Source organism: Culex pipiens, chromosome 1 (genome assembly GCF_016801865.2).
Source record: "Culex pipiens pallens isolate TS chromosome 1, TS_CPP_V2, whole genome shotgun sequence".
NCBI lineage: Eukaryota > Metazoa > Arthropoda > Insecta > Diptera > Culicidae > Culex > Culex pipiens.
In genome coordinates, this window is record NC_068937.1 from 107,420,812 (window position 1) to 107,430,209 (window position 9,398).

General features: G+C 39.1%; 1 pseudogene; it reads right to left on the reverse strand.

Annotated features, from left to right (window-relative positions):
- Nucleotides 1–5,104: 5,104 nt before the first annotated feature.
- On the reverse strand, nt 5,105–6,970 carry LOC120431889 (ornithine decarboxylase 1-like; annotated as a pseudogene).
- Between the last annotated feature and the right edge of the window lie 2,428 nt (nt 6,971–9,398).

The following is a 9,398-nucleotide window of genomic DNA, read 5'->3' on the forward strand; positions in this document are numbered from 1 at the left end:
ACCCTGATTGTGGTCCCCGTTGAACAGGAAGATATGACCATAATGGTTAAGACTTCCGACAGTTTAAAATCGGACCGCGTTATTTTGAATTTTTCGCGTAAATTAAGTTCGCGTTATTTTGAATTCTTCGCGTAAAAAAAACCGCGTAAAAAAAATTTCGCGCAAAAGGAGGTCGCGTAAAAAGAGGTTTGACTGTACTTTTTTGAGGCCGGATCTCACTTAAATGTATGTAAACTATATCCGGATCCATAATTCAACCCGTCGTTGGTTACCTTTCCAACGAGTCCAAACATTGACGACCTGATAACTCTATCTCCAGCTATGACTACTTAAGTGATATTTGTGTACTTTTTCAAATCGGATCTAAACAAAATAAGATGAAATTTGTGTTCAAACCCATCATCCCAAGCAACACATTTTGTCAGATAAACGTATTTCCTAACTGGTTGTATAATCAATCCGCCTCGTTACCACAACTTGTTCTACAACTCCTGTGAACTGGAAACAGCGCACTTTTTTCTGTTGTATAACTTGCCAGAAAAAGATGCAAGTTATCAGAGTAAGTTGTACAAATGTATTTGACAACACTGTGCTATCTAACAAGAGATTCAACGAAAAAAAGGGGGCGTGGTTTACGGCTGTGCTGTCAACTCAAAGCGCACACTGAAAAGGAAAGTTAGATTGAAAACAGCTGTCTAACCGTTGACTAACTTACATGTAAACAAACATTTCTTATTAGGATTTCAATCAACGACGAGGCAAATAAAAAAAGTACGCTTGTTTCTGCTAGATTTGTTAATTGTTGGTAAAGAGTAAAGCTGGGACTTCGGATATCCGGATATCTTGCAGCATTGATAGTTCTATAAGAAAATGAACTAACTCATAAGTGCCAACTTTGACTCACGACTGTAGGGCGACATTAAGACGAAACAAAATAATTTTACAGTAATGGTTTTAATTTTGTATATTATGATTTATGGTCGAATACTATTATCCGGAAAACTATCCGATCCGTTACAATTTTATTTCTAAATCTGTGTTGGGTTCCACAAATATTTTTTTCCAAATAATTTTCAGTTCTTATACGATTTTCGTACATTTCTTTTGATTTGGTTTGATTGAAAAGATGATATCTGATTTTATAGAGAAAAACGTTACTTAATTCACCTTTAGGTGGTTGGTGCCTTCCTCACATTCATAAAGTGACACAGCCTAAAAAAAGTGTAGAAATAACACTTATTTTTATCAAAATATCAGAGATCCGGCCTAAAAAAAGTGTATATAAAAACACTAAAGCACTTATAACTTTTGGTAGGGTTGTCAGATCGTTGGAAAGGTCTTTTGTTTGCCGATCCAACGATGGGTCGCATTATGAATTCGGAAAACTTTTCCATCAAAATATTTGAGATCCGGTCTCAAAAAAGTGTATAAATGACACTTAAGTGCTCATAACATTTGATGGGGTTGTCAGATCTTCAATCTTTTGAACGCGTTGGTCTTTCAACTACCTTTCTAACAATATATAGCATGACATGATTTCTGATGAAAACCACCCTTTTTACAATCTTCCGAAGTTTGACCATGAGCATGAGCATGGTTGACTGACTATGAGCTGCCACTCCGTTATTGACAGATCAGCTGAAGTTGAACAATGAATAAAAAATGATCAGTGGGAGCCTACCATCCGTTCACTGTTTACCCTCTGAAGATCCCTAGTTTATTTGTCAATACCGGCGCCCTCCCAAGAAGCCTGCAGTTCAACGAAAGGGAGGAATGTTAGTCCGATAGTTGAAGTTGCAGACTCACCAAGCATCCAGCTTTTCGCTATATACCTGTTGATACCGCGTGAGACCGTTGAATCCAGCGTCGATGCTATGGAGAGGACTTTCATAACAGACCCGTCGGCGAGCCTTCCGAGCAACGATGCTATGGGAGGTCTTTCTGGTTAACACACACAATCACTCACACACAGTTATTTTGCTCCACTATTATCTCGACGATACAAAATGTCAGCGCGTCTATCGATCATTATATTGAAATGACATTTTCACCGTAAAAAAAAATAAAACCTTATTCAAAAATGTATACACAATTTACCCGACGCCGTGCCTTCCATCAACGTTGATAAAGAAAGGGCTTTGAATCACACACAAAACAATTGATTAAGATTGAACAAGCACATTAAACACAAATTACTCAACAGAAATGACGCTCAAGACGCAAATAATTCAGTAAGGCAAGCGTGTGAACACGAACACGATCACAAATACAGCACAAAAAGAACATGTATGTATGTATGTATGTATGATCCCCATACCCGCAGGCAACTTGGTCCCGGAACACATGTGAGCGCTAGGTGAACAATTCGATCATCTTTTACTCCGTAATCTGTACACCCACGTGCATAAGTTTTTTTTGCACGAATTTTAATGCTACAAATACCGGCGCATAGATCAAAATGGTTTCCCTCTTCCCTCCCCAAGCGCCGGAAATTTGTAGCGGGTGTAGGGACACTTCGCATAGACGCCCTTGCTCCCATCACGTCACTGAGGGTATGGAGCGACGAGAAATTAATAAGCATGCCCCCTTAGCCGAACCTTCATTAGAGAAGCAGGCAATCCACAACTCACAGCGAACGACCAAGGGGACACCCTACCGCGTATATAGTTAAATTGGCGTGGTTTGTCTTTATTGGTCTGAATGAATGATAGTGTAAGTGAAAGAGTATTTTGATAATTATATAGGAAAGATCTCACCAAATAAGAAAAACTTCAGGGGTTGGTCCATTCCGAACGATTCGCCACGCGTCTTCCAGCTTCCAGCATAGAAACAGATCTCGCCTGATCGGATACTGCTGGGGTGTTGACGTGCTGCTGCAAGCCTTGATGAATTTCTTTAGCAATTCGTCCTTGGTCCAAATCCAACAGTCGCTGGTATTGATGAGCGCTCGCAGTTTCCGGCACCTTCTGGGGTAGCAATCGCCCCGACGAATCGCGGGAACCGTATTTTCAATGGCACTGTTACTGGTATCGATAGTCATCCCGTAATTTGCCTTCGAATTTCACTACATCACTTTTTTCAAATTCCAGATTTTTTTCACAAAATGACAGCGAGAAAAAATTAAAACGTCCAAACCCGCGCACAGTTTGCTTCGATCACCACAAATACAGCGCAAAAAGAACACCACAAAAATTCATCATCCCTGCTGCTAACTCGATACTCACCCTTTTGACAATCTTCCGAAGTTGAGCTAAAATCGTTTTTTAGCATAACTTTTCAAGTACTTGTCTAAACTTCATACTATTAACTAGGGTCTTGTGGGACCCCAAGACGGATCGATCGGATCGTGTCCAAATCGGATCAGCCAGTCCGGAGATAATCGTGTACATTTTTTTCGGTGCACGGACTTACAGACATACACGCACAGACATTTGTTCAGAATTTGATTCTGAGTCGATAGGTATACGTGAAGGTGGGTCTACGAGGTCGAATAAAGAAGTTCATTTTCGATTGATTTTATAGCCTTTCCCCATTGAGGTGAGAAAGGCAAAAATGTAAATTATCCGGATATTCGAAGTCCCAGCTCTAGTAAAGAGTGAGGAAGGCACCAGCCACATGAGTGGATTAAGTTAGTATTTTTTTATTTGTTTGAAACTTTGTCCATTAATTCCTTACGTCCAAATAAGCCATTTTGTATCATTAGTTTCTTGATACAAGTCTCCATACAAATTTGGGGGCTGTCCATAGAAAAGTGTTTTGAAATCATTCGAAAATCTGTAACCCCACGAAATATACGTCACGTTTTGTCAGACCCAATACTTATATATTTTGAAAACTAATCATTGCAAAACAACTGATCAATTGTTAAATGCTAAACAAAACAAAAATATTCTAATCTTAATATTATGGCTTGCAATTATTTTTTGTATTTTTATAATTTTATTTTTTTGAAAGGAATTGGGGCAACTTTTATGATTTGATGAATAATCAATTAATCATATCTTAATATGTTTCAGAGTATAAAAAAAAGGCAATTTTGCTTTTTTTTAGCTATAACCAGTGTTGCCATTCAAAAAAAATGTTTCTTCTTTTGGAAACCATCTGAAACAATAAGTTTTTTTTTCAAGAATTTATTGATGATCCGAGTGGTTTCCCTTCAAAATTTGTACAGCGAATAAGATTTGAATTGCTACAAGTCGAGTCGAGTTTGTTGATTTATGGTTTAAAACAATCGCGAAAAAAGGGCACATTGTTGCCACAGAAAACTCGATTTGCATCGTCATCAGTGCATCATTTCGAGTTCATAGCCACAATGTAGCCTCCTGTTCGCAGAAGCTCGCAGTTGCTTTATGATAAACTTTGGCGCACTCTTCCAAGCTGGGAAGGCAATTTGTACCAGCAACAGTACAGTCGTAGTGCTCGCCTAGCTTGATTAATTTCTTTCCTCGCGTTGTTGTTTCATTGCTGTTTTGCGCGGTTGCGTTTTCGTCGAGGTTGGTTGGCACTCGGTTGACTTTTTATACAGTTTTGTTATTTTTGCCAGAATGCACTTTTCCGTATTCTCGGCATGTTATTTACGCTGTTGCGAGTTTAATAATTGAAAATCATAAAATGTAGCATCGTGGCTAGTCTTTTTTTTGCTGTTCGAACGTGGGTGATATTTTTCGAAGCGACACATAACAAGGATAATGTGCAGAAATCGTGGATTTAGTGGCTCTGTAGTACGAGTAGGTACTCGTTATTGTATGGCAGCAATATTCTGTACCTTTTATGGTTCCGGATGGAAATAATAATGATAATGGCAGTTGTGCAGGACATTTGTTCCCGGGGCATTTTCGGAGTTTGTTTTGTTGCCCGCGGAAATCAGTGGAATCACAGACAAGCAGATATTTAAGGATTTACAATCACCAACTGTAGTTCATTCTGGCGTAGCTAAATTGCAAACGGAGCGTTATTTCTTCAAACCTACATACAAATTACAAATGGTAATGTAAGCTTGTCTCTGGTAGTACTGTTACGACCGTGTTTCCAGTTCAGTTCAGTCGAGTTGCATGTGTACGACAAACTGCTCCAATGAACAAGTTGTTGCAGTTTGTCAGATGAAGTTGGGAATTTGTAGGCGCTTTGGAGGATTCATTGCTTGATTATATAGCCGAAAGCATAATTGAAATGGTCTTTGTGGCATGTTTAATAAATTTATTCATAATTTGTATGAATAAAGAGCGTTGGTGAAATTTGGGTTTGAGTTTTTTTTTTATATTGGGTTTGAATATAATACTTGGTATGATATAAGTTCAGGAATGCGGAGTCGGGTAGCTTTAAAAGCGAATCTGATTCCAGTTCCCCAAAAAGATTTGACTCCACCGACTCCAACTTCCATTGCTCAATAGACATAGACAACTTCCATTGCTCAATAGACATTTAGAATTTCAGCTCCTCAACCGCATGGCGCTCCTGTAAACGTGCGTTGTTCAGCAATACTTCCGATGGGTTATGACAAGTTAACAGTTGCTCCAAAAGTTCCCTGAAGATACAACAATTAGTAAGTTTTATCCATAAAAGAAATTTAAATATTTTTTTACCATGAACTTTGGCGAATAAAGACCACTGCCTTCGGCAGGCAGAATCCATTAAATGTTGTAGCGTACACTCTGGTATATGCCCCGTGATTTGGGAATGCCAAACTGTCTGAACTGTCTAGCTCTGGAAGTTCGATACCCGTTCCAAAGCGATCACCGTTGTCACAGGTCGGTCCAAAGAACGTAGTTTTATACCGTGGTTGAGAGTTGTTGATTTCCTTCCAAGCGATTGGATTTACAGGATCGTTATCGGATCTAACGCCGTAGAATGTCCCGGAAATGCCATCGTTCAAGTAGTAGTAGATATGCTCGATTTGCGTGGGATCTTCAGCATTGTAGAGTATCTTTTTACCATGAATTGAGACGAGGTTGGTGGTTGTTGCCGCACAGTAGTACCTGCCAGGTTCGGCAATGATAGTGTATCCTTCATCTTTCGGAAAGAACTCATCAAGTGCTGCATTGATATGAAGAGCATATCTCTCAATGCATCCAGCAAATCCTCCACCAAGATCGAGAAACTTGAAGCGGAACCCAAGAGTGGCAGCCAAATCACACAATTGACGACCCTTCTTGATTGCGTGGAAAAAAATATCTGCATCCGAACAAGCTGATCCTACGTTGAAACACCAACCGACCACGTTGAGTCCCAGCTCCTTTGCCAATTGCAATAAACGGGGAGCTTCGGTATCTGGATTGCAACCAAATTTTGTGCCAAGAGTCGCTCTAGAGTTCTTCGAATCAAACTTGTAACGAATTAGCAGTCTGAAATTATAGATTTTGATTAATTAATTTGTTCTTCTCAGTTATTATTAGAGGTTCTAACTCTGCTTTCGGATAATACTGTTGAATCTTTTTTAGCTCAAACTCACTGTCAAACACGGTTCTAATCTTGGATTCCCTCGCAAACTTCAACGCGTCAATTGTTTTCGCAGGTTGTGCAAAGATGAGCTTCTCACTGTTCACTCCGTGAGCCAAAACTCGTTCCAGCTCACTTTTGGAGGCACAATCGTAGCCGATACCCAGCAGTACGGAGGTCGCCACAATTGATGGTTCATCGTTGCTTTTGAGGGCATAGAACGGATTCACTCTCGGCAGGTGCCTTAACCAGGCGTAGTGTTGCTTGATCAGGTTATCAAGTTCGATCAGGTGAAGCGGTTCTTCTTGGGGTCCTAACGCGACTAGGCGACCAAGTGCTTCGACGTGACCGAATCTGGTACGATTTCCAATCGGTTCTTTAGCTCGGCTAGCAAGTGATCCATCCTGTACAAACTCAACTGCTCGTTTGTGAGTAAGAAATCGTGAATAAATGACCAGTTTACTGCTGGTTGATATGATAAGATAACAGCATCAGGCTGTTCATGAATGAGGAATTGTTTATTTTAAGAAGTTTGATAACCTAACCACAATAACCTCTAATCAGCATTACAGCAACAGCCAACGTTTCAGAATAGCCGAAGATTCTCTCAATAAAAACTTAATACGACCGCTTAAAAGCATCCCTAATTTCCCGCACCATTTTACGATCGACTATTTAACGGACATCGAAACCACTAAAACGACCAGAATTGAGAAAACTTCGGCCTATTATCCTCCAATCGGTTCAATCACACCTTTCTCTCCTGTTGAAAGGGCGTTGATACAGTCTTTGGCTGTCGTGTGTGTTTGTTATTACTTGTTTTACGGCCGCATTTTGTGGGGCTAAAGCTTAACCCTTGGCAGAAGATTTGTTGTGACCAATTTTACAGCAGCTGCCGTTTGCGGCTACCTGCGTTTGCCACGAGCGGGCTGGGTTTCATGGCGTTGTTTTAAATTAAGAGTTGATAGTTGAGCATCTGCCAATGAAGAGAGAAATTGACCCATAAAAGCTTAATTTTCAGAACATTGGCATTGTAAAATTTAGATTATAGACATAAAGAAATGAATACTAGAAACTAGAATAAAATCATTATTTTCAAGATAAAGTATTTTGCATTACTATGTTCGAAAAAAAAAACTAGCCACAAGGTATACTTTGGCTTCCAATTCGACCTTTATTCATAAATCATAATTTTAGTTTAACAACTAAAATAAGATTTTTTTTCATTGTTCGTTTATCAGATGAATCAATTATCAACAGAGACAATTTTGCGAGGTCTTAAAAAAGTTTGACATCATTTGGAAAAACACATTTTTTGCATGTCTGATAATCCACAACATATGATTGATTGACAACAGCTAAAGCTTCTCACGTTAAAAATAAAGCGAAGAAATATCAATATTGCACCAGGATTTCCCTTCATAAAGGATCAATCTGAATCCCTTCCTCACAACAATAGTTTAATCCTCTTGCACAGAGAGTATCCCTTCATAAAAAAATACCTACTTCATTTCCCAGCCCTGAACGTCAACAGATTGTAAAGCAACTGAAAAACAAAATCTTATCGCATCTCCCACACTCCCACCCATCATGCAGAGTGAGAGATATTTTATGATCGATTGCTGAGCTCGTTGCATCGATGAGTGGCGTGAGAAAAATTATGCAATTCTTCGTTTATCCTCATCTTTTTTTTTGGGTTGGGATCCAATGAACCGTTGCTGTTTTGTTGTTTGGATCTTTTTCCATTTCTTGTTTTGAAGCGCAGGTTCAAGTGTCGGTTGCAGTATGAGTTAGGTGTGAGATTCAAACTTTTTCAATTTCACATTCTTTTTAATTTCTTTGCTGATATGTTGCCCTTTGATGAACAGCTGTTCAACGATATGGGAAACTGCTTTTCGGAATGAAATGTAATAAAAGTCTGCTTTGAATGACACATGAAGTAGATTTTCTACTTGAAAAATGTTTCCAAAAGTAACATTCTGGAGTTGACGATCATAAAAGTTGAAACCACCAGGTACTACATCGTCTTTTCTCCAGAAGTAAATCTTGCACCTTGCGCCTTCCCAAAAACGATCCAAATTACTTTCTTGTGTTTTTGGCTTTTAACTCTTTGCCCACAGCTTGCCTCGGAGGCTCCGTCGCGCCGAGACAGGTGAACCACATCAACGCGAGGTTTGTTTTTCTTCCGTTTTGGTTTGGAAGGCAAAACACATACTCTGATTCGAAAACGCTCTGCTTCCGAAAGAGAAGTCGTGTACGCCGCCGCTGCCGCGGCCAAACTGAACCAACTTTAATTAATGTTTGCTCCAGCAACCGTCGTCGTCGACCGGGAGGTAGCATCTTGAGCGCCAGGTGCATCGGACGCAGTTAAATCTTAAAAGCCTACACGCGAACAAGATGCCCACGTAGAGGTTCTTGGAGAGTTGAGCTATCGCTAGAATGGCTGATGTAGAATGTGATGTTTTGTTTATTTATTTTATAATTAATATTAATATTTTTCCTAGTTAGAAATAAAAATTACAATTAAATTTATAGCTTATTAAGGTCCTGCATAAAATGTGTTTTTTGTTTGAATAAAAAGCTCGACTAAAGATCGAACTCTGAAACAAATATTTGAATAAAATGATGTTAATGTATTTACCCGTTTCGGTACCATTCGACTGGCAATCAAATTGCAATTTTTTACCTTAATATAGCTGCAAGTGCTTTGAACGTCACTTTTCTTTTAAACTAAACCCGGAATTGTTACTTTTTATATAATTAGTCGTAGTCGGGTTGGCATGCCAAACAACTATCTACAGGAGAGAGAAAAAAAAGTCCCAAAAATATTCCAAGAATGTTCAAATTTGTGAACCACACTGTTTAGCTACACAGCAAAAAATCCGATGGTAAAATCGCATGCAAAAGCATGCACATCACCTTCGTCAAAATAAACACTTAATATTACACACTGCATGTACAAT